This window comes from Dermacentor andersoni, chromosome 7 (assembly GCF_023375885.2).
Source record: "Dermacentor andersoni chromosome 7, qqDerAnde1_hic_scaffold, whole genome shotgun sequence".
Classification (NCBI taxonomy): Eukaryota; Metazoa; Arthropoda; class Arachnida; order Ixodida; family Ixodidae; genus Dermacentor; species Dermacentor andersoni.
In genome coordinates this window covers 178,661,493-178,687,213 of record NC_092820.1, presented here as the reverse complement: position 1 = coordinate 178,687,213, position 25,721 = coordinate 178,661,493, and the positions used below count along the sequence as shown (strand labels likewise).

General features: G+C 48.2%; 1 protein-coding gene across 4 annotated transcripts in view; it reads right to left on the bottom strand.

The window, feature by feature from the left end:
• LOC126533276 (uncharacterized) overlaps positions 1–25,721 on the bottom strand; it is a 389,342-nt gene that overhangs the window by 362,601 nt on the left and 1,020 nt on the right. The window lies entirely within an intron of this gene.

The window sequence follows — 25,721 nt, the reverse complement described above, 5'->3', positions numbered from 1 at the left end:
ATCGGCAATTGGTAAAGTCAAAACAAAATACACTTTATTGATCGGCGACTTCAATGCCAAGGTAGGCAAGAAGCAAGCTGCAGACAAGTCAGTGGGGGCATATGGCATAGGCTCTAGGAATAGCAGGGGAGAATTATTAGTAGAGTTTGCAGAACAGAATAATATGCGGATAATGAATACCTTCTTCCGCAAGCGGGATAGCCGAAAGTGGACGTGGAGAAGCCCGAATGGCGAGACTAGAAATGAAATAGACTTCATACTCTGCGCTAACCCTGGCATTATACAAGATGTGGACGTGCTCGGCAAGGTGCGCTGCAGTGACCATAGGATGGTAAGAACTCGAATTAGCCTAGACTTGAGGAAGGAACGAAAGAAACTGGTACATAAGAAGCCGATCAATGAGTTAGTGGTAAGAGGCAAAATAGAGGAATTCCGGATCAAGCTACAGAACAGGTATTCGGCCTTAACTCAGGAAGAGGGCCTTAGTGCTGAAAATATGAACGACAATCTTATGGGCACCATTAAGGAATGTGCAATAGGAGTCGGTGGTAACTCAGTTAGACAGGATACCAGTAAGCTATCGCAGGAGACGAAAGATCTGATCAAGAAGCGCCAATGTATGAAAGCCTCTAACCCAACAGCTAGAATAGAACTGGCAGAACTTTCCAAGTTAGTCAACAAGCGTAAGACAGCGGACATAAGGAAGTATAATATGGATAGAATTGAACATGCTCTCAGGAACGGAGGAAGCCTAAAAGCAGTGAAGAAACTAGGAATAGGCAAGAATCAGATGTATGCGTTAAGAGGCAAAGCCGGCAATACACAATAAACGCAGTCCTTAACATGCCCAAGCCCTCCAATTCTATAGGAGGTCTTACAATGAACGGTGTAACCTTAATGGGTACTGAACTAGCGGATAGCTTTAACAAACATTTTATTGGTCTCCCTAAAACAGATTACAACAAAGATGCTACCTGCCTAATTTCTGTACAGACACCTGACTCCTTTTTTCTCCACCCTACGCACCCATTCGAAGTTTTTGCTACACTAATGGCCTTGAAGAATAGCTCCAGCCTTGACGCAGAGGGTCTGTCAGTAAAACCAATAAAAATTGTAGCTGACCTTCTTGCACCTCACTTGTCGTATATATTTAACCTATCGATATCTTCATCTGCCTTCCCAGACAGACTAAAGCTAGCCAAAGTGATTGTTATCCATAAATCTGGGACGACACAAGACATGGGCAACTATCGACCAATATCGATTCTGCCAATTTTCTCGAAACCACTAGAAAAAATTTTGCTTAAGCGTTTGGAAATTTACTTTAATGATAATCGCCTTTTTACAGATTCCCAATGTGGTTTTAGACAAGGCTTATGTACGGAATCTGCGCTACTTAAACAAAAAGAACTAATTTTGCAAAACATTGAAAATAAACTTCTAACATTGGGCATTTTTGTCGATTTCAGCAAAGCATCTGACTGCATTAATCATAACATTCTTTTAGATAAACTTTATGCATACGGTATAAGAGGCAATCCGCTTAAGTTGATAAGGTCATACCTTGAAAAACGGCAGCAATCCGTATGTGTTGACGGTTGTAGCTCCAGTTTTGAGTATATAAGATGCGGAGTACCGCAGGGCAGTACCTTAGGTCCGTTCCTCTTTAACGTATATATAAACGATCTCGTCCATATTTCCAAGAAGGCTGAATTTATAATATATGCCGACGACACTAGTTTATTTTTATCTGGAAACTGATCGAATGGACTCCTCTTTGAAGCGAACGTCATTTTGGAAAGCCTCCATAACTGGTCACATGTAAGCAGTTTAAAGATTAATCATAATAAAACAAAGGCGGTTATTTTTCGTTCGATAAATCGGAAAGTAACCATATCAATCCCACTGCTTATTGGAGACTACGCTATCGAAATCGTAAGTAAATATAAATCTCTTGGCGTAATATTTGACGAACATCTTAAATGGGCTGATCACTTCCGTCATCTTTCTTCAAGCTTGTCGAAATCTGTAGGAGCTCTTTCACGAGGTCCCGACTTGTTTCCCGTGAAAGTTAAAAAATTAATATATCATTCATTATTTCACTCTCAAGTAAGCTACTGCCATCTTGTGTGGGGAACTGCGGCTCGCGTGCATCTAAACCAGCTACTACTTCTGCAAAAAAAAAAAGCTACCCGCATAGTTTCTGGCTCAGATTACCTAGCTCATACCAGACCACTGTTTATTAAACATGGAATATCTCCCATTCATCATCTAGTGACATTTAGCATTTTTCGCGCCTTGAATAACTTAAGCTTACCTCGGGCTAAGTTCATAATCCAACTCTCATCTATGACAAAAACGCACACTCATACAAGCATCAGACGCAAAGAGAAATGGCATTTACCCCGACTTCGCGCAACGTATGGCTCCCAAATGTTGCATTTCCTGGTTCCGAACACACTTAACACAAACAAATGGTACACAGAAAATATGAACCTAAACAGAAAAACAATTGTTCAGCAATGTTTTGAGCATGTGGTGGGTTCAAACCCAAATTAGGCTAATAGTGTTTTTTTTTTGCCATTGTATAAAAAGAAATGCTGCTATGTATTGTTTGAACTTGATATATTAAATCGTAGTGTTGAAATGCAATTACGTTTTACTCCTTCTGTTTCTGCTATACCGCTGTATTATGCTTTTTTTTGTTACTTCTCAGTGCATTGTATATTTGAATTTTTACTTTGTATTACATTAAGTTTAATTGTAATTCTGCATTGTGTATGGTTCCTTGATTCAGGATGTATGTCAAATCGTACTTTTTTTCCTTCACTGCTGCCATTTTGTAAATGGGCCCCGGACCCCGTCAAGCTGCTTCAAGGCAGCTTTTTGTCCCCGGCCTTTTTCTCTTGGAGAAATAAATGAATCTTGAATCTTGAATCTTGAATCTATCATTACTAATATGGATGAGATCGTTCAAGCGGCTGAGGAGTTCTATAGAGATTTATACGGTACCAGTGGCGATAATGACGATAATGGAAGAGATAATAGTCTAGAGGAATTTGAAATCCCCCCAAGTAACGCCGCAAGAAGTAAAGAAAGCCTTGGAAGCTATGCAAAGGGGGAAGGCAGCTGGGGACGATTAGATAACAGCAGATTTGTTGAAGGATGGTGGGCAGATTGTTCTAGAAAAACTGGCCACCCTGTATACGCAATGCCTCATGACTTCGAGCGTACCGGAATCTTGGAAAAGCGCTAACATAATCCTAATCCATAAGAAAGGGGACGCCAAAGACTTTAAAAATTATAGACCAATCAGCTTACTGTCCGTTGCCTACAAAGTAATTACGAAGGTAATTGCAAATAGAATCAGGAACACCTTAGACTTCCGTCCACCAAAGGACCAGGCAGGATTCCGTAAAGGCTACTCAACAATAGACCATATTCACACTATCAATCAGGTGATAGAGAAATGCGCGGAATATAACCAACCCTTATATATATAGCTTTCATTGATTACGAGAAAGCGTTTGATTCAGTCGAAACCTCAGCAGTCATGGAGGCATTACGGAATCAGGGTGTAGACGAGCCGTATGTAAATATACCGAAAGGTATCTATAGCGGCTCCACAGCCACCGTAGTCCTCCATAAAGAAAGCAACAAAATCCCAATAAAGAAAGGCGTCAGGCAGGGAGATACGATCTCTCCAATGCTATTCACAGCGTGTTTACAGGAGGTATTCAGAGACCTGGATTGGGAAGAATTGGGGATAAAAGTTCATGGAGAATACCTAAGCAACTTGCGATTCGCTGATGATATTGCCTTGCTTAGTAACTCAGGGGACCGATTGCAAAGCATGCTCACTGACCTGGAGAGGCAAAGCAGAAGAGTGGGTCTAAAAATTAATCTGCAGAAAACTAAAGTAATGTTTAACAGTCTCGGAAGAGAACAGCAATTTACAATAGGTAGCGAGGCACTGGAAGTGGTAAGGGAATACATCTACTTAGGGCAGGTAGTGACGGCGGATCCGGATCATGAGAACGAAATAATCAGAAGAATAAGAATGGGCTGGGGTGCGTTTGGCAGGCATTCTCAGATCATCAACAGCAGGTTGCCATTATCCCTCAAGAGAAAAGTGTATAATAACTGTGTCTTACCAGTACTCACCTACGGGGCAGAAACTTGGAGGCTTACGAAAATCGTTCTACTTAAATTGAGGACGACGCAACGAGCTATGGAAATAATAATGATAGGTGTAACGTTAAGGGATAAGAAAAGAACAGATTAGGTGAGGGAACAAACGCGAGCTAATGACACCTTAGTTGAAATCAAGAAAAAGAAATGGGCATGAGCAGGACATGTAATGAGGAGGGAAGATAACCGATGGTCATTAAGGGTTACGGACTGGATTCCAAGGGAAGGGAAGCGTAGCAGGGGGCGGCAGTAAGTTAGGTGGGCGGATGAGATTAAGAAGTTTGCAGGGACAACATAGCCACAATTAGTACATGACCGGGGTTGTTGGAGAAGTATGGGAGAGGCCTTTGCCCTGCAGTGGGCGTAACCAGGATGATGATGATGATGATGATGATGATGATGATGATCCACGGTTTTCTTCTCTTTGAGGAGCGCTTTGTTTTAGTACGAGTTGGAAAATGCCGGCCGTAGAGCACACAAAAAATGCCCAAGAAAGTTTCATACGCGAAGTCAGCGCAGTTGAAAAATTCAACTCCAGTCAATATTTCGCAGTTCATCACGAAATTTCTGCGTTAGCAATGAGGTAATTAGCCAGGTGGAAAATTCACATGAGAAAAATATCTTAATTTTACGGTTTACACTGAAAACAATTGGCATGTGATCACTCAAAACAGAAGAACAGACACCAGGTTTTGTATTACACTCAGGGAAATTGGTAATAAATAAATTAATACAGGTGGCTGTGTGGCCGGTCACTCTTGCTGGCGCCGAGATAACACTTGAAAAGCCGTAGGAATGTAACAAGAGCTGAAAGTCACGACACAAGGGGGTTAATGCAAGTAGGCCAATATTAAAGTCGCCACCCCAAATAACTTCCTAGTGATTACTGGAGAGTAAAGTAGCTTTCGAAGAACAGAAAAAAAAACTCTGAATGTTACCATCAGGCGGCCTATACCATACAGTAACCAATAAATTTGAGCATATAACTGAAAGATCTCATAACCTTCGGTCACAGTGCAGAAATCTTCTAACACTGCACTACTAATTCGTTTCGAACCAGAATAGTAACTCTACCGCCACCTGTAATCGTCCTCGACAGAGTGAAGCATCTGTAGTTCGGAGGTTGCCAAACGGCCGAGTTTTGGTGGTACCACGTTTCTGACGAAAGTCGAAAGAGACGCTTAGACTGCCAAAAATGCGTCGAGTTCGTCATGCTCATTGCAAGCAGACTGACAATTCAAATGAACGCATTTTACACCATTTCTGTAGGTAGGCGCAAAGTAGTTAAACAAGTCAGAAGGACACACCCAATCAGCACAAGACATGCTTGACGTATACAAATACAGTCACCGGGAATTCAGAAAACAAGTTTGGCAAGGTCACTGGGGCATTTTATCAAGTGCGCGCGATCGCACTCTTCCTTTCGGACGAAAAGTTTGACACTTCGGTGCCACGCATAGCAAAAATCGCGCTCATGCACCCACGCTTTAGCCAACTTCAGTAGGGCCTCGTTTCGCGTAGTTAGGTTTTCCATCATGTACGCGCCGTTCTTAACAGTTGGCAAATCCTTACGTTTATCGAACCATTGATCCCTAGTCGAACGATTCGAGAAGCGGACGAGGATTCCAGGAATATTATCTAAGCTAGAGGGCAGCCGGTGGATCGCAGATACGCTTTGCTCAGATAATGGTGCGAGCTGAAGTTTTGACGCAATAGCGTTAACCTCAGACATTAAACATTCCTAGTGTTTCTTGTGGATGCCATGAAGTTCAATGTTCAGTTTGCTGCTGTGGTATTCCAGGTCGTTAACCGCACAAGAAACCTGTTTTGTTTCCACGTAGGCACCGATTTCCTCAAGTTTGGACACTCTGCTTTTCAGGTTCTTACTTTTACCATTGTGCCTCGCAACATCAGAAACAATGGTGTTGTATTGCTTTGCCATCATGTTCAGGGATTCTTCCATGTCTTGAACGACTTTCTTCAGAGGAAGCAATTCATCAAGTTTTCGGTTGATGTCAAGTAGCACGGTGGCAATAGTAGAATCATCGCTCTCTTTCTTAGTTGAGCCGCCAGCTTTGCACAGTTTACGGCAATCTTGACACTTCCACAGTTTTTCTTGCTCTGCTCCCTTTGACTTCAACGTGGATTCGGAATTCCATGAACATGAGCCCAAGTGACAGGACCCGAGACATTCGCAACAAGACATTGAGCGTTCATCAGCAGTGAAGTTCGCGTTACATTTAGTGCATATCGTATCTTGCAACGATGTCATGGTGTCACAAGCGTACGCAAAAAAAAAAAAGCTGTGGTTTAGCTCTGGTTAACCCTAGTTGACTTGCGAAAGCAAGAGCTGCATGGCTTGTACGTTCTTCCTCCGTTTCCTGGGAGCCGCTAGGGGGCGCGAAGTAGTACCAACGTGCTCTCTTCGCGCTCTGCATTTTCATGATTTTATGCGAAGCATACTAGCCGCACAACCACGCTCTTCCTTGCTGCGCCGCGCGCGGCCGCGTAGCTACCATATGACGTCATAACAGCTGCAAAAGCGGAGGCTCAACTCGTGCGCTCGCTTGCGGCCGCGTAGCTACATAGCCGGGTTCAGCTCGTGCGCTCGCCTGCGATCGCACAGATGGTACTGCGGCCTAACTCCCGCTCCTCCCGCTAGGGCACTGACGTCACAACAGCTGCAAGCCGGGCTCTACTCTTGCGCTCGCCTGCGGTCGCACAGCCGGTGCTGCGGCCTAACTCCCGTTCCTCCCGCTAGGGCACTGGCGTCATAACAGCTGTATAAAAGAGCGGCGAGCTCTCGTCGAGGCCAGTTGTATAGCGCGATGGCGGGAAAGGAAAGGGCCGCTCGTCAGACCGCAAAGCGCAAGTTACAAAGAGCCACGGAAACGGCCGAAGAACGAGAAGTTCGGCTTGCCAAGCGACGTGCACAGTACGCGGCTAAACAGCAGCGTTCCTCCACAGAGTCCGAGGTAAAGGATGAAGTTGCGAGTGTATCTGGGAGTACTTCTACTCTAGTATGCTTCGCATCCTGGGCTTAACCTTAGCTAAGCCACAGCCATTTTTTTCAGTGGATTTTCGTTTGAAAACGCCTGGAAAACTTTACCGCCAGCTTCACGAAGTTCCTAGGAACATCTGGACGTCACCCAGGTGGGCCTACGAGTTCTTGGAAGGACAGGAGGATTCCAGACAGCTCGCCACCACGTGAACGCTAACGCAACGCCGACGCGGTGAGCCGACGGCAGCTTCACCGACGCCGGAGATTCCCGCGCCAGAAGTGTGGAGTGTCGAATGTCGGAGGGGTGAAAGTCGAGCGCCATGGCTCTCGACGCGGCAACCGAGCGAGAATCCCACCACCTACAGCAGGATGGAATAGCAGACGACCAAATGGAGCAAGCTCAAGACTACTATGACTCGGTGAGTCAAGACGCTAACTCTTACTTCCGTGAAGAAGAGAACGCTAACTGGCAGGCAGTGCAATCCACCAAACAACGTAAACAAGAGGCATTGGAGCGGAGACGCGGCGACGCGGGGCCCCAAAACCAATTTCAGACGAGCACGTCAACCTATAAGAAATTGCCTAAACTACCGCCATTGCCGAGGGACGATTACAAAATCGTCATTCGCCCGAACCAGGGCCTCCCTCTGAGGAACATTCTCACTCCCACGCTTGCACAAGCAATCATAGAGGAATGTGAAGCAAGCTTCAAAGATGACCAATTCATCCTTAGAATTAATCCTGGATCAAACATAGCGATCCTATCGACCAAACACGAGGAAATTGCGGACAAAGCACGCCTCATACGCAAGCTCGTACTGAACGGCAGGGCCCACGCCGTCCGCGCCTACGCTGCAAACGGAGACGACACTCTAAGAGGGGTCATTCACGGTGTACCGATGAACACCTCTACGGACACTCTCAGGGCCCATCTCCGAGGGAGAACGCAAGGGGTAGAGATCATCACAGCCCGAATGATCAGCACAACCAAAAGTGCAGTCATCACCTTTTTCGGACCTACGCTACCTCGAACAGTCTACTATTATGGAGGGGAGCTCCGTTGCTACCCATTCAGACCCACAATTCAAGTTTGCAAGGTCTGCCGAGAGAAAGGACACCGCAAGGACGTCTGCCCAAATCCGGACCGCCCTATTTGCTGGCTGTGTGGACTGACAGATCCAACAGATGGACACCCATGCGCTGTTAGTTGCGCCTCGTGTGGGGAGGCCCATCCGACAGGGGACCCAACTTGCAAAAAGAGACTTAAGCCAATGAAACCTCGACAGCCACAACAGGAGGCCAACCACGCCCACAAGACCCCCCATGACAACAACAACCACCCACAGAGGACGAAGAACATACGCTGGTTCTGCTCTGAAGAGGAAGAAGAAGCCTACAAGTCGGGCGACCACAAGCGCCACTCCCGGTCGCGCTCGCGGTCCCCGGGCCAACGACCCCGAACCCCACCAAGGAACAAGGCACAAACCCCAACTCAGCAGAAGAACCACCACAACAATTCGCCAGCAGCAGGTGGCAAAAGCATCGGCGGGAACCATGGACACAACCAAAAGACACCAGCCAAGGTAAGCTGGGCGGAGGTTGTGGCTCCCAAACCTGCATATACTACACCCATCACACAAAATGTAGAATATCAAAGGGTAATCACAGAAAACAAACAGCTTAAACAACGCCTAGACAGATATGAGAGCAAAATAGCCTACCTCGAAAAACAGCTGGGTCAGCTTATGGGAACCACAAGATCCATAGTACAGGCTACACAACAGCAAATAAGTAGCCCATACGAAAAACCATCACACAACGGGCACACACAACTACAATCTACACCACCTGGAGATACTGTAGTTCACACAGGGACACAACAACCAGAAGCAAACCTCACGGCACAACAACTACAACAAATTCAACAACAAATACAGCAGCAAACTCACGTACAAATGCAGCAGTTCTTGGTAGAATTTCAGGAACTAAAGCGATACGTTCAGGAAACCCTTAACAAAGAATCGAAGCGTAAACGTAAGCGCACCAAACAGCGTTCCCAGGAGTCCGATGACAAAAGCATGCTAACCTCGGACGCTGAAAGCACAACCACCACCTTTTATCATGGCAAATAGGCGGCCTCGAACAAAAGAGAATCTCACAATATGGTCCTGGAACTGTCGCTCCTTGCACAACAAACACGCTTCACTCACACTATACATACAGGCGGCGCTGATACCTCCAGACATAATCTGCTTGCAGGAGGTGGGAGCTAGGCCCAAGGCGATTACGGGCTACAGGTTACACATAGAGCCAAACCACCCGAAGTAGCGACACTCGTCCGGAAGGAATTGGCAGCAACACTTACAACGGTAACACACGAGAAAACTCCACACCACATAGTCACGATCTGGCCAGCCAAAAAGGGACGACCAAAGCAGGTAATATGCAACCTATATAGTCCCCCGCAAGACCGGAAAGCAGAGTTTGGCCACATCTTCCAACATCTGAACACCATGCTTCAACCACGCGACCGCTTAATCATCACAGGGGATTTCAACGCATGGCACACGACATGGGGATATGCCAAAGACAGACCCAAAGGTACGAGACTCCTTGAGGCGATACAGCGATTTGACTACGTACTCCTCACGACACCGGGCAGGCCGACCCGTTTGGGAAATAGTGTAAACAGGGATACCACACCTGACCTTACAATCACCAACAATGCCACAGCCATGCACTGGAATGTGTTAGACGACACCCTGGGAAGCGATCACAATATAGTGGAAATAACCTACGAAACAGCTCAACTACGACGCCCGCTCGGAAAAGCCAAACTCACTAACTGGACTAAGTATCGACAGCAACAGCAAGTAGAAAATGGGTCCAAACCAGACACAATAACTGAATGGACTCACTACCTCAAGGGAATCTATGAGGAAAACACTAAAATATATCAAACTACGGCACACACCCCCGCCATTGACAACCACTTGACACACCTTTGGGAAGCTTGTCGGGGCCTCACCAAGCGGTGGCGCCGACAGAAGCTAAACAGAAAACTCAGAATTCGGATAGCGGAAATCACAGAGGAAGCAAACGCATATGCCCAAGAACTCTACCACAACAATTGGCGTACATTCTGTGACTCTTTAAGAGGTACATTAAGCACGAAAAAGACATGGAACATCCTACGGAGTTTTCTGGACCCCTCTACCACAAGAACTGAAACAAACGCTACCCTCCAACGATTAGCAGGGGGATTTCAAGGGGAACAGGATCAGTTAATACAAGAACTGAAACAGCGGTACACGGGAGAACGCAAGCGAGGCACAAATCCGATACCAAGTCAAGAATACAAAGGAGCACCCAACCACGAGTTAATTGGACGCACCCATCACCTTTGCGGAGGTGTATGCAGTGGCATAAAGCTTCAAAAGGAACACAGCACCCGGATTGGACGGCATTACAAACGCCATGATACGGAACCTTAGCACTGACACATTACAAGCCATCACGGACCACTTCAATCAGGAAATCTGGACACCGGGTGGAAAACTACCCGCAGAATGGACACTGGCACAGATTGTACTCATACCCAAACCAGGAAAGCCTAGAAGCCTTGATCAGCTACGACCAATCTCACTGACATCCTGCATGGGCAAAATCTTTGAAAAAGTTATACTCGCCCGCCTCGGACAATACACAGAGGAAGGGGGGCTCCTACCAACATCTATGTACGGATTCAGGCGAGGGATGTCTGCCCAGGACATATTCTTATTGCTCAAAGAGGAGGTGCTCAACCCACCTCCAGGTAGCCTCAACAACATACTCCTTGCGCTCGACATCGAAAAAGCCTTCGACAACATCGCACATTCTTCCATACTAGACGGTCTCACAGCCATTGGATGCGGGGAGCGCATATTCCACTATGTTTCTGCATTCCTTGGCAATCGCAAGGCACAGATTGGCATGGCCGGCACAAACTCACCACCATACGACCTCCCACTGAAGGGCACGCCCCAGGGTTCCATCCTGTCCCCGTTCCTTTTTAACATCGGCCTCCGAAAACTAGTCCTACAGCTGGAGGATATACCGAACCTAGGCTGTGCCTTTTACGCGGATGACATTACACTATGGGCAACCAAGGGCTCCTATGGAGAACGGCAATATGTACTGCAAACTGCTATAGACAAGATTCAAAGCTACCTTCAGGCAGCAGGTATGACCTGCGCCCCCAACAAATCAGAATACCTGCAAATAAGACCAGTGCGCACCCAGTCCAACCGTGCGCCCCCCTTTCACCTGACGATTGCCGGACAGGGCATCAACAGGAGCCCGGTAGCGCGAATCCTGGGCATGCACGTTCAAGAAAATAACAGCGTAAAGACGGCAATAGACAAACTCAAACACACTGTCAAGAGTATTACAACTCTCATAGCTAGAATAGCAAGAAGTAAAGATGGAATGACAGAAGTCGAGACACTACGCCTCGTACAGACCTTCGTCCTCAGCCGAATCACCTTCGCCTTGCCCTTTCAAGCTACACGCAAGACCGAAATAGAACACATCGATAAGCTCATTAGAATCGCATACAAAGCTGCACTGCAGCTTCCCAACGGCACGAGCACAGACAGACTCATGTCAATCGGCATAAATAACACAAATGAAGAAAAGGCCGCCGCCACGCTAATCGCACAAAGATAACGACTCAACACCACACACCAGGGCAGAAAACTGCTGCGAAGACTGGGATACCCACTCACCCTCCAATACTGCGAAGACGAAACGGTGATCGTATCGATGCACCTACGGGAACGTATCATCGTGGAACCGGTCCCCAAGAACATGCATCCGCTCTACAACCAAAAGCGGCGGCAAGCGCGAGCCCGGAAACCCCTCCAGAGAACGAGCGATCCTGATACCTACTACACCGACGCTAGCCTTTACTCTACACCACTAAAAGGCCCCAGAAAACAGGCATTCGCAACGGCAGTAACCAACCAAAGCAAGGTGGTGTCCTGCGCGTCCATACGAACCAGATCAAGCGCCACCGCGGAGGCAGCAGCCATAGCCCTCGCAATAAGAGAAGCAGAGCGAAGGGGTCGCCCTGCATACATTCTAACAGATTCACAGGCCGCCTGTCGGTTATACCTCAGAGGCACACTTCCCAGGTGCGTCACTGATATCCTGGGCCCCGGATTGACTGAGGGCCATGCCGTCGCCTGGTGCCCGGGGCACACGGGCCTGGGGGGCAACGAGGAGGCGAACTGCGTAGCTCGAGGACTTGCTGGCCGAGCTGCAGAACCCTCCTCGGGACCCCCTTCAGATTACCATGAGGAAACCATCACTGGCAGGCAGATTGTGGAGTACCAGCGCCTTACCAGACGGAAGTATGCTCCTCCACATCCCAACTTAAGCAGCCAACAAGCCAGGGACTGGCGCCGCCTTCAAACAAACACATACCCGCACATATCGAGACTGCACGCAATCTTTCCAGAGGTATACACAACAGGGATATGTCCTTGGTGTAACGACCACACAGCCACACTGACACACATTACTTACCAGTGTACGGAGCGCCCAGCCCAGGCAGTATATAGGCTGGTGAGCTCATCACAAACACTCACGACGTGGTCTTGGGAGGCACGGCTTTCCGAGCTGGCACTGGGAAGCCAACTGGCGACCCTGGACCAGGCCCGGCGAGCCGCTACGGCCAGTGGGGCTCTACAAGAAGGCTCCACCCGAGATTAACCCCACGGAGTTCCTTCGTACAATGATGATGATGACAAAATGTATTTATTAAAGGATGGCGCGAAGGCCTATAATGGGGAATAGGAAGAGAAGCGTACAATAAAAAGTTTATTCTCTCTCCCTCCGTTTCCTCGGCACGTCGTCTACGCAGCGTCTCATTCCGACGCTCTTAAGAACTCAAAGTGGTCTCTTCGGCGGCGTTGCTAGGCAACGGCGGCTCAAGGTCGTTCGTCAGCCACGGCATAGGGCGCGACAAGCCGAAATGGCTCATTGGCTGGCGTAGTAAAGCTTTCGCTTTAATATACTCTTCGTCGGTAACTTCCATGGCGAGACTGGTCAACCAACGCGTAGCGCACCGCTATACGCGTAGCGCACCGCTATACGCGTAGTGCGCGCCGATGGACGCGCCACTGGTGGCGGCCTTGCGCAGAACACACGGGAGAGGAGCCAGCCGCGCGCCATAGTTTGTTGTGTCGTTGATAGTGCTTCTCTGTCTTATTCACGCTTTCAGAGCGAAATAGGCAACACCCTTCGCATGTGTGGGGTGGCCAAAGCTCCAAGGAATATCCAAGAATAATTGTTGCTGGGTGGGGGCCTCAAATACCGACGAAAACCTGCCGGCGATACGGTTCTAATCATTCCCCGCAAAGCCTCATCATCGGGAGCAACGGTAGCAATGGATCGTCGCGTCCGCGGAAAATTTCTTGTCCTCATCCTTTCCTTTGTCGCGTCGGTGTTTTTTCCACTCGATCATAGAGGCGTAAGCGACGAAGTTCGTCTGCAGTGCAGCATGCGGTTCAAAGGCATTTCGCTAAAGTTCGCAATGCCGTTTATCGCTTATATTGTTTTCCGCTTCTTTACGGCGTTGCGCTAGCTAGGCGGCACGACTGCACGAGCGCATTGTGTTGTATGTTAAAGCTACTAAAGCTTGCAAGAACTGAAATTGTTGGTTTTATGCGGCCCGGTAAATCGTCGCACCAGCTGTCACGCACTTCATGATTTTACATCTATTTTATGCGTGGCTTCGCACATGTTTAACTATTGCTAGTTGCTTCATGCATAACTCTTGTTGATTATTCTGAGCTGCTTCGTTTGTAAAGGGTATAAATCACGCTGTGTCTTGTCAGAATGATACGAAGCAAGTGCTTCTTTAACAGTTTTATTCTTATCGCCCGTGGGTACGTACCTTAGATATTGTGGTTTTTTGGGAAATGTGTTCAGAAAGTAGGTAGTTCAAGGCGAGAATTGCTAATAGTTGCCGCATATGGTATTTTTGTTCCATTTTTCGCTGAAAAGTTCGCGTCACGTTTGGGAAGTAATCACATCTCGATACTGTCTGAGCAGACTTAACACGCCGAGTGATTTGTTTGTTTCACAACGTAGTCCCTTCTTGCATGTGAATTTTGTACTCAACGGAATTCCTTCTTCAATCAATCAATCAATCAAGCTTTATTTTCGCCGCAGATAATACATTGTTACTGCGAAAATAGGGGGCCAGAGAAAAGAGCTGCAGCTTGACTAAGCTCTAGCCACCCGTACAACAGCAGTGACACGACGACTTGTTATATGGATTCAGTTATATAAACATCAGCAAATACAGAAACGATCAGACACTTCCATCACAAATGGCAGTTACAAGCACAATTACACAGCATACATATTTCAATGAACAATTAGAAGCATAAGCAGTTTCAATACAGTCAAACAAACAAGTCAAATAAGGTTTTGTTAGTAAGGGCAGAACGTCCACATTTTTCCGGTCTAGTTCATTTAGTGTAGTTGCCAGTGCGTAGTCCAGTCTCTCTCTCCCGTAATGGGGGCACGAGAAGGGAACGTAGTATGGCGGTTGATATCGGAAAGGGTAGGAAATTGTACTTTTCCTGACATATGATAACTCTTCGAATAGTTCCACCCTACCTAATGTGGCGTTTTTATACGTTCGTAATTATTCGTATGTGTATATATTGCGGATTTTCATAATTTTATGTTTGTGAAAGAGTGGTTCTGTGTGTTCTAAGAACGAGGAATCTTCTATTGATCTAAGTGTTTTTTTCTGAATGAGGAAGAGTTTCTGTAAGTTCGATGCTGTAGTGTGTCCCCATATTAGCATGCAGTAATGTAAGTGAGATTTAAAGAGTGCAAAATATAACATCTTTTTAATGCTGACTGGAAAAGTGTGACGGCTCTGGCTTAATACACCAGCGGCCTTACTTAATTTTGGTAATAAAGTCTTCACATGTTCATTCCAAAACATGTTTTTTGAGAAAGTGACACTTAGAATTTTAATAGACTTTTCTATTTTAATTTTGAATGGCCCGAGAGCAATATGGTCGTCTATATTTTCTAAGGTGCCTGGGGTGCGAAACAACACACACTTAGTTTTTGACTCATTACGAATGAGCCTATTGTTGTGGCGCCAAATCTGCAAGTTGTGACAGAACGCATTTCCCTTTTGTCTTACAATATCAATGTCTTTTCCATTAACGAGTACTTCAACATGCTTTGCGTGCTTTTTTGACCCTGAAAGAAACCTGTAGACTTCAGTGAGTGACCCCTTCAGCAGAGAAAAGACGGTGATAGAATCGCACCGCTGGCACGAGTTGTTGGGGTCTCGGTGCTGACGCCCGTTATTGCCAATGGGTCGCAAGCCCCAAGGGTAGCGTTGGCCTGGCGGCCTGGGGCACTGGAAGCATCTGAAGGTCCCGGCAAAGCAAGAGAAGACTGGTAACAGAACAACTTGTTTATTCTAACATAGCAAAAGAGCGGCCGGTCAGTTCGACCGGATTGGAGAGACGGGAGAGCACGCAACTCAACAGTACAAATCGGAGCCTCTCCCCTGGCGTCCGGGGGCAGCTGCTCTTATACTCTCGGCGTCGCGGTCCAAAAGGGAAGGAGGGAAGGTCACGGGATGAAGGTCACGGGACGGCGGAGCATGAGCCCACGACGGCGCGAACTGTCGGGCCGAGAGACCTGCTGAACCGAGTGTAGTGACGCATCGCCAACCCTCACCCACACGACGGCGCGAACAGTTGAGCCGAGAGACGTCCAGGCTCCTCATTCGGGGAACTCCGCTCCCCGGCTGCCGCGCTTTGACAAGCGAGGGCACACACACACACACGCACACACGAAGACACGTGGCACTGAAACACGCCTGGACACGCTTGGCGGGTAGGCGTTGCGGCGGCGTCGAACAGGCCAAAATGTCCGCCGTTTTGAACAAAGCCCCGGCGTCCGTTGCATCCGCGCCGGCATTACCGCGCGTTGTAGGCGAAACGTAACAGACCGCCCCGCCGGGGGAAGGAGATCCCGATGGTCAGGGGACTGCATCCGCTGTCCGGAGGGATGTCGCTCGATGATGCTCATAACCGAAGTTGGGCGTCCTTGGGCGTTTCTTGAGCGCAGCGCACAGAGAAGGCCTCGTTCTCACGTTCAGGTGCACACAGGACACTGCAAAGTGACTTCGGGAGAGTTGACATTTTTGTTCTCGTTTCCGGCAAGCGTTAGAACCACGCCAAAAGTCAACCGCTCAGTCAGCAAGCACGGCACAACCCTCACTAAGCCCTGCCAGGCTCTTCCCCCTTTTATACTGCTGCCTAGTTCCTTACAGTAGTTTAGCAGCACTCAGAACGCGTCCACAAATCGGAAAAATTGCACTAAAAAGCACATCATCACTTTGAAACACTACACAAAAGCAATAAGTTAAAAATCCTGCCTCAGGAAGAAAAACATCAGTAACAAACAATTTTGAGGCTGATTCCCACGTTAGGGGCTTCGACTTAAGCCATCGGCGTTACCGTTGAGACTCCCCTTTTTGTAACGCACCTCAAAGGAATATTGTTGCAAAGCGAGGCTCCAGCGCAGGAGGCGGCCATTTTTGGGAGAGATGGTCTGCAGCCATTGGAGAGGGCAGTGATCCGTTTCAATGATAAACCTCGAGCCAGCTAGGTAACATGACAATTTCTGAACGGCCCACACGATACACGCACACTCTTTCTCGGTGGCGCTATACGCCTGCTCACGACTGGTCAGCTTACGACTAGCATACAGGACGGGGTGTTCTACTTCTCCATTTTCCCGTTGGCACAGTACAACGCCCATGCCTCGCTCACTAGCATCACACTGAACAACGAACCCTTTTGTGTAGTCGGGCGATCGTAGCACAGGTTGGCTTGTTAGGGCGCTCTTTAGGGCGCTAAAAGCTCTTTCCTTCGTCTCATCCCAGACGACTGTTTGCGGCTCTGTCTTTCTTAGAGCATCCGTCAAGGGAGCCGCGATATCAGAGTACCTGGGGATGTACCTCTGATAGTAGCCGGCGACACCTAAGAACGACCGAATATCGGTCTTCGTGCGCGGTTGCGGGAAGTCTCGCACAGCGGCCACCTTTATTTCAGAGGGGCGGCGTCGACCCCGACCAATCACGTGTCCGAGGTAGACAACCTCGGCCTGTGCTAACTGGCACTTGGGAGCCTTGACTGTCAAGCCCGCATTGCGCAGGCGGGTTAGCACTGCCCGCAAGTGCGCCATATGCTCAGGCCAGGATGCGGAGAATATCGCTACGTCGTCTAGATACGGTAAAGCGAATTCTTGCTGTCCCCGCAACACTTTATCCATGAGGCTTGAAAAGCAGTATGGCGCGTTCTTCAAACCAAAACTCAAAACTTTAGGACGGAATGTCCCCATTGGTGAAATGAACGCCGCATACCTACTAGCCTCTTCTGTAAGTGGAACCTGCCAATAACCCCTGACAAGATCTAGGGTGGAAATAAACTGAGCGCTACTCACTCTCTCAAGGCGCTCCTCGATGTTAGGGATCGGATAAATTTGATCCTTAGTGATGGAATTAAGCCTGCGGTAGTCGACGCAAGGACGAGGTTCCTTGCCTGGTACCTCAACTAAAATCAAAGGGGAGGTATAATCACTCTCACCCGCTTCAATAACACCGAGCTGTAGCATTTTCGTTACCTCAGCCTCCATAATATCGCTCTGGCGGGGTGACACCCGGTACGCCTTGGATCGTACTGGCTCTGGGGAGGTAAGTTCTATGTCATGAGTAAGGACAGAAGTCCTACCAGGCCTCTCAGAGAACAGACCTTGAAACTCTTGTAAGAGCTGGTGTAGTTCGGTTTTCTGCTCAGGCGACAGCGATGCTTTACTTATTAAGTCACTAATGACTTGATCGGTGTCTTTCCTGTTTGTCACTGAGCCTAGTCCCGGAAGCTCGACCGGAAGCTCTTCTAACTTTCCCGCATCGGGAATCTCCTCTCCAGTATCTGGTGCCTTTAACGCTACAGGCTCAATTTTATCCCGTTCGGGCGTGCTCTGAATACTAGCTTGCTGCGCCTCTGACCCTTTCTCATCGTTCAACAACGTCGGCCCCGCAACTACCGCCTTTGCAGCGAGCTCCCGAACCTTCGATCTGGTTAAGGCCTGAACGCTAGCCTCACCAAACAAAAGCCCCTTCTCGCGCAGGAGGTGATCGGACCTGTTCGAAAATAGGTACGGGTACTGGGGGGGCAGCATAGATGACACTGCGGCCTCCGTCTCAAGTGCTCCGAAAGGTCCTTCAATAAGCACTTTTGCTACCGGCAGACACACGCTATGAGCTTCCACTGCTTGCTTGATCCATGCGCACTCGCCCGTGAACATATCGGGTTCTACGTAAGAGGGGTGAACTACATCCATTGTAGCTGCGGAATCGCGAAGCACTCGGCACTCTTTCCCGTTCACGAGGAGGTCTCGCATGTAAGGCTCGAGAAGCTTGATGTTCTCGTCAGTGCTGCCTAATGAAAAAAACACAACTTTTGGTTTTGTTTCTGGGCACTGCGCCGAAAAGTGACCCGGCTTCTGGCACGTATAACACAGGCGCGCTTGCCTCGCCTCGAACCGCTTTCTGCGTTCGGCTTCGGCTGCCGCCGTCTCCTTTCGTTCGGTCGGACTGCTTTCACTCGCATCCGCACTACGTGTGTCCCCCTTTGCTCTCATGGGCGTGAACTTTGGCCTCTCAAACTTGGAGCCAAATTCACCCTTTTGACCGTCCTTAGCTCCACGAGCCCGACGCGTCACAAACTCCTCGGCTAACTCAGCGGCTCTAGCCACCGTACTAACGTCTGGCCTATCCAAGACCCAGTACCGCACGTTCTCAGGTAACCGACTATAAAACTGTTCTAGCCCGAAACACTGCAGAACTTTCTCGTGGTCACCAAACGCTTTCTCTTCTTTGAGCCACTCCTGCATGTTTGACATAAGCCTGTACGCAAACTCTGTATATGACTCACTTTTGCCTTTCTCATTTTCCCGAAACTTCCGACGGAACGCCTCCGCTGACAGCCGGTACTTTTTTAGCAGACTCGATTTCACTTTGTCGAAATCCTCTGCCTCCTCTCTCTCCAAGCGAGCGACTACGTCGGCCGCCTCGCCGGGTAGCAAAGTGAGCAAGCGCTGTGGCCACGTTTCCCGAGAGAACCCCTGCTTCTCGCACGTTCGCTCAAAGTTAACCAGGAACAAACCAATGTCCTCTCCAAGCTTAAACGGCCGCATCAGGTCAGTCATTTTGAACAATACTCGTTCTCCTGCACCGTGTGCCTGACTTCCATTACGAGCGCGTTCCATCTCTAACTCGAGACGCTTCATTTCCAAAGCGTGTTCGCGCTCTTCTTTTTCTTTCTGTTCTTTTCGTTCACGCTCATCTTTCTCTTTCTGTTCTTTAAGTTCGCGCTCCTGTTTCTCTTTTTGCTCTTTAAGTTCGCGCTCCTGTCTTTTTGCCGTCTCCCTCTCCTCAATGGTCTCAAGGCATTCCGACAGCTCGTCATCCTCAGCTTCTAACTCAAGAATAGCCCTTAGCAATTCTGGTTTTCTGAGTTTGTCTGAGACATCCAGACCCAACTCTCTTGCAAGCTCCAGCAATTTCGGTTTGCGCAACGACTTCAAATCCATGGCTGCTCTGAATGCTGCTTTCTCTACTGCCTACTATTGTCTTGCCGCAAACTAACCCGGCAGCAACGACAACCACAATTACCAGCTCTGTTTCTAACACTAACAAAAGCCTGGCAAAACTCAGAAGAAGAAAGTCCCGCACTCACCAAACCTCGCAGTCAAGAATTCAGCGCAGTCGTTCCGCTGCAGGCAACCAGTCGTCACACAGGGCTCGTTGCACTGCTCCCGGATGGTCGTTGTGCTGCTCAGCATACAGTCAACCGCATCTCTTCGCTGCTGGCCTCCGTTGTCGCGATCTCACCGCTGGCAACGAGATGTTGGAATCGTACCGCTGGCACGAGTTGTTGGGGTCTCGGTGCTGACGCCCGTTATTGCCAATGGGTCGCAAGCCCCAAGGGTAGCGTTGGCCTGGCGGCCTGGGGCACTGGAAGCATCTGAAGGTCCCGGCAAAGCAAGAGAAGACTGGTAACAGAACAACTTGTTTATTCTAACATAGCAAAAGAGCGGCCGGTCAGTTCGACCGGATTGGAGAGACGGGAGAGCACGCAACTCAACAGTACAAATCGGAGCCTCTCCCCTGGCGTCCGGGGGCAGCTGCTCTTATACTCTCGGCGTCGCGGTCCAAAAGGGAAGGAGGGAAGGTCACGGGATGAAGGTCACGGGACGGCGGAGCATGAGCCCACGACGGCGCGAACTGTCGGGCCGAGAGACCTGCTGAACCGAGTGTAGTGACGCATCGCCAACCCTCACCCACACGACGGCGCGAACAGTTGAGCCGAGAGACGTCCAGGCTCCTCATTCGGGGAACTCCGCTCCCCGGCTGCCGCGCTTTGACAAGCGAGGGCACACACACACACACGCACACACGAAGACACGTGGCACTGAAACACGCCTGGACACGCTTGGCGGGTAGGCGTTGCGGCGGCGTCGAACAGGCCAAAATGTCCGCCGTTTTGAACAAAGCCCCGGCGTCCGTTGCATCCGCGCCGGCATTACCGCGCGTTGTAGGCGAAACGTAACAACGGGGAATCCGGGAGATGGCAATTCAAGGCGATGAGCAAAACGTGAACAAGGTGAATGCAGGAGCCAACGTTTCGACAAGTGGACTTGTCTTCTTCAAGGCGACATAAGCATATGTCGCCTTGAAGAAGACAAGTCCACTTGTCGAAACGTTGGCTCCTGCATTCACCTTGTTCACGTTTTGCTCATCCCCTTCAGCAGAGCCTTTTATCAACGGCGTGTGAAATGCACGTAAATGATATGTGTCTCAGTGTCGCTTCTCTTTCCAGTAAGCAAAGCTACGACTCACTAAAGAACACTTGTAATAATTTACAACATTTATTAGGGATGGTAGCATCATCACTTGCATGGAGAGGTCATAAGTATGTACAGGGTGTCCCAAATAACTATCATGCACCAAGATTTAAACAAAAACGCAATGCGTTACTCGAAGAAAATCTAGTGCAAAGTGTTTCCAGTACAGTGGAGTAGCGGCCAGTAATTTATTCGTTACAGAGATTTAGTTAGGTAATTGTAAATAATTATCTAACTCGAGACGTCCTATCCTAATCATCAAAGTGCCAATGATGCATTTGTATGTACAGCCAAGGGACATCTAACCGTGGTATTTTCAGCGATGTACTAATTGCGTACCAATTTTTTCCTACTGACAAATAAACCCTGCGAAATATGGCGAATACCACGTTACTGCGATGCCACCGGCATCATAAAGCAGCGCCCTCGAAGAGGCTCCTTCTGCCTTAGCAAGAACAAAATGAATAAAATGAAGAAAAAAATCACCGCCCAATTGCATCGTACGGATTGTTAACTAGCAAAGTTGAAACATGCGGCCCCGGTCTTTATCACTGGGTTAAACGACGGCTTGGTAGGCTGCCGGATCCTCGGCACGCAGTTACTGCTTGCGCTCGGCTGCACGAGCCTGTTCTTGTGCCCGGGCTCGGGACGGCGTAGGCGAGCTCCATCCCGGTTCTGCTCGCGGCGTTGCTGATGCAAAGCTGGCTGCGATTTGGGAGTAAGTCTTATGCGTCGCCTACCAGTGTCGGAGCCGGAGAGAAACTGCTGCGCGCCCGCTCGGCTGCGACGGAGAGCAATGACGTCACTACTGGCGCAGCCAACCGCTCGCCTCTCTTTAGCTTCTCTCTTTTTTTTTTTTTTTCGAGCAATCGCAGTGGGTTGCGCCGGAGGAGTTTTCGGCGTACAGGCGACACACGGACTGAGGGACGAATTGGCTAGGCATATCCAGCTTAGCTGTAAAACAATGTGATCGAGTTAGTGCCTTATCTGCCGCGCCTCGGCGGAAGTAACACGTCGCGTTTGGTGTTAGTTGCAAACAAGCTGTGATAGCTGTTGTCTTAGCGTATATAAGTGCACGGATGGTTCTTTTTCCCCCACAAAACCTATCACCACAAAAGCAAATTGACAACGTCAGTGCAAATGTTTAAAAGTGCGCTTTGTTTAGTCCCAGTCACTATGTCTTTTTCTTATGAGCAGAAGGTAAAAATGATCCTTGCCTTGGGAGCTGCAAATGACAACAAGAGGAAGGCCGCTAATATATATCAGGCGTGGAAGTGTGGCGGTAGAACAAACGCATCGACTATCATCAGACAACATGAAAACCTGACAGCAGCTTCCAGAGACAGCGGCGGAGGACTCCATATTTGAGTTCTAGCCTATGCACGGATGTCCTAGCATTTATGGCCTCAAATCCTCGTGCTAGCGTGCGGGACGTAGCCGCCCAGTTACCGATTTCCAAGTCGTCAGCTTGGAGGATTCCAAACGATGGCCTTTCACCTGTACCACCTCGACCAGCACCAATGCTTGGAAGACAGGGACCTGTAGAATCGTGTAGATTTCTCGAATTGGCTCCTCACAAAAGCCGATGAGTCACCGGACTTTTCGAGCAACATCATGTGCACAGATGAAGGCGATTTTCACAGAAACGCCCGGGTAAATTTGCATCACGCACACTATTCGAGTGACTATACAATGCACACTGGGTAAAGCGCAATCGGCACCAGTACCAGTGATCGTTCAATATGGGGTGTGGAATTTACGCGGATGCTGTAATCAGTCCCATCTTCTTCGATCACACACTGACTGGACAGCCTTACGTGGACGAAATCCTTGCAGGAGTAGTGGATGAGTTTCTCAGCGAAATCCCGCTGTCACGTCTTCCACTTCTGTGGTATCACCATGATGGAGCACCAGCACACAGCAGCAGCCGAGCACGAAACTGGTTGGATGCTTTTTTTTCTGTATACTGCCATTTTTGTATCTCCTGTTATACTTCTACCTCTGTCGTTTTCTTTTTTTTTTTTCTTTAGCCGTGTCATATGTTCCTGTACGTTCCCCGTTATGTAATGCCCTTGGACCTTTAAGGTGGAAATGAATTAAATGAAATGAAGTGGATGCGACTTTTCATGCGCAATTGATTGGAAGGCCTGTAAACTGGCCGGCTAGGTCACCTGACCTCTCTCCAGTGGTTTCTTCCTTGGAGTTATGTGAAAAATAGTTCTTACATGATCGAGACGGACGTCAGGTTTGCTGAAGACAAGTATAACGGATGTCAGCCGTAGAATTCGAGCGTCGGTCATCAAGAAAGCCACTGAAAATGTGATAATTAAAGCAGACTCTGTACTTCGTAGCCACAGAAGGAGACCTATTCGAACATGTCCTCTATGCAGCAGCCGGTGTTCAACGGCGCTTACGAATTCATAGATAATAAGGGCACACTGAAATCTGATGTATATATATTTTTTATCCAGGCGTCCCAATTGCCAATTCGGCTCATTTAGAAATGGTTATTTACTTTCGTGAACGCATCCGTTTTGCCTTTTGTCAACACGTGGGTCGCTTTCCGGTTTGTTCATTTCGCGTTTATTTTATGCCATAAACCTGTTTTTGCAGCATGCATACACTCTCATGAAAACTAAAACCATCACTTTAATTTGGCTTTGGTCTGAAGCAAATTTCTGGAGCGAAAGATATCTGCGCGCACACTCTGTCGATGCGGTGCGAGCAAAGCCAGGATTTTGAAACATGCTATACCTATTACGTTGCTTTTCCCGTTTCGTGCGTGGCAAGAGCGGCGCTTCGGCCGCGTTGTCAAGGGGCTTTTGTTATCGATGTGGTTAGTGGGCCTTGAGAGACGGACAGTAAGTGCGACGTAGAGAGGAAGGAATAGCTGCAAATCCGCGAAACTTGCTGTTGGTGCTCCTTCCGTACCATTATCAAGGTGATGCGCTGTATCTGCGAGTTTGCGACAGGCAATGCAGCTGCTTTCAATAAGCTTATTTGAGGACATTGATTTATTATGAGGATGGGAGCATAGTCACGTGGTATTTTTTTATATTTCAGGTTTCTTTGCCAGTCGGAAAAAATTGCACGCAATTACTACGTCGCTGAAAACAGCAGTTAGATGTCATTCGGGAGTTCCCGGGGATGCCTACAAATGCCTCATTGGCACTTTGATAATTAGGACAATACTTCTCGAATTACATAATTAATTGCAATTGTGGAATTAAATTTAAGGAACGAAAGAATTTCTGGCCAGATATACTCCACTGTACTTGAAACAATGTGCACTAGGTTTTCTTCGAGTAACGCTTCTGCGTTTTTTTAAGTCTTGATGCATGATAGTTGGGGCCCCTGTATAGTTTACTCAGTAACTGAAATGAGGCCAAGCCGGATTCACTCCAAATCAGAATCAATAGCAGTCGAGCATGCACAGGAGCGCTTATACTTGGACTCACGGAAAAAGAAAAAAAGAAAAAAGACAGAGAGAGGCTGCAGTTTCGCCGGAAAAGCGAAGCAGTAGTAGTGATAGCCAAGTATGCGACAATTACACGAAGGAAGAATATACCACCGAGAGACGCCAGATTCTTGCTGGTGGGGGAGGACTCAGGTTGTGAAATTGAACTGTCTCCTACTATGAGGTCTTGTAAGGCCGTCACTTTAGTGAACATCTCTTCGACGTCACACGAAGTTTCTTCAAGTGTTATATGCATATCGCAATTCGTATCGCGGTAACGTTTACCCGGCAGAGCTTCAATCACACCTTAATTCTGCGCGTATACGTCTATGCGGCATGGCTGGGGAAAGATAACTTGCAAATGTGTCATTATACGAGATATTCAGCCGATAAGTGTTTGAGATACAGATACAAGATACTAGCAAGCTAACTGTATTCTATACCATAGGCGGAACGTTTTCATTTTTCCGGGGGGAGGGTTGCTTTCCGAACCCCCTCCCCCCATTACAAACAAATATATATATATATATATATATATATATATATTACGATATGCTCAAGCGATGCTCAAGAAATGAGCCGCCGCGAGAACGACGACGAAGTTGGTCGGTGCGCTTGGCGCGAGCGAGTGTCAGCCTGGCTGCCTGGCTCCAGTGTAAATAGCCTGTAAATAGCCTCTTCTGTCTGTGTCTTTCCACACGCAACAATATATATATTTGTTTGTTTGTAATGGGGGGGGGGGGAGTCGAAAAGCAACCCTCCCCCCGGAAAAATGAAAACGTTCCGCCTATGATATAGAATACAGTTAGCTTGCTAGTATCTTGTATCTGTATCTCAAACACTTATCGGCTGAATATCTCGTATAATGACACATTTGCAAGTTATCTTTCCCCAGCATGCGACATAGACGTATACGCGCAGAATTAAGGTGTGATTGAAACTCTGCCGGGTAAACGTTACCGCGATACGAATTACAAGCTATGCAAGTTTCCTGAATCTCGAACCTTAAAATGAGTAAAGTTTTTGATTTCCTTACACCCCAACTGAGGTTTCGCAGCTTATCTGAATTTG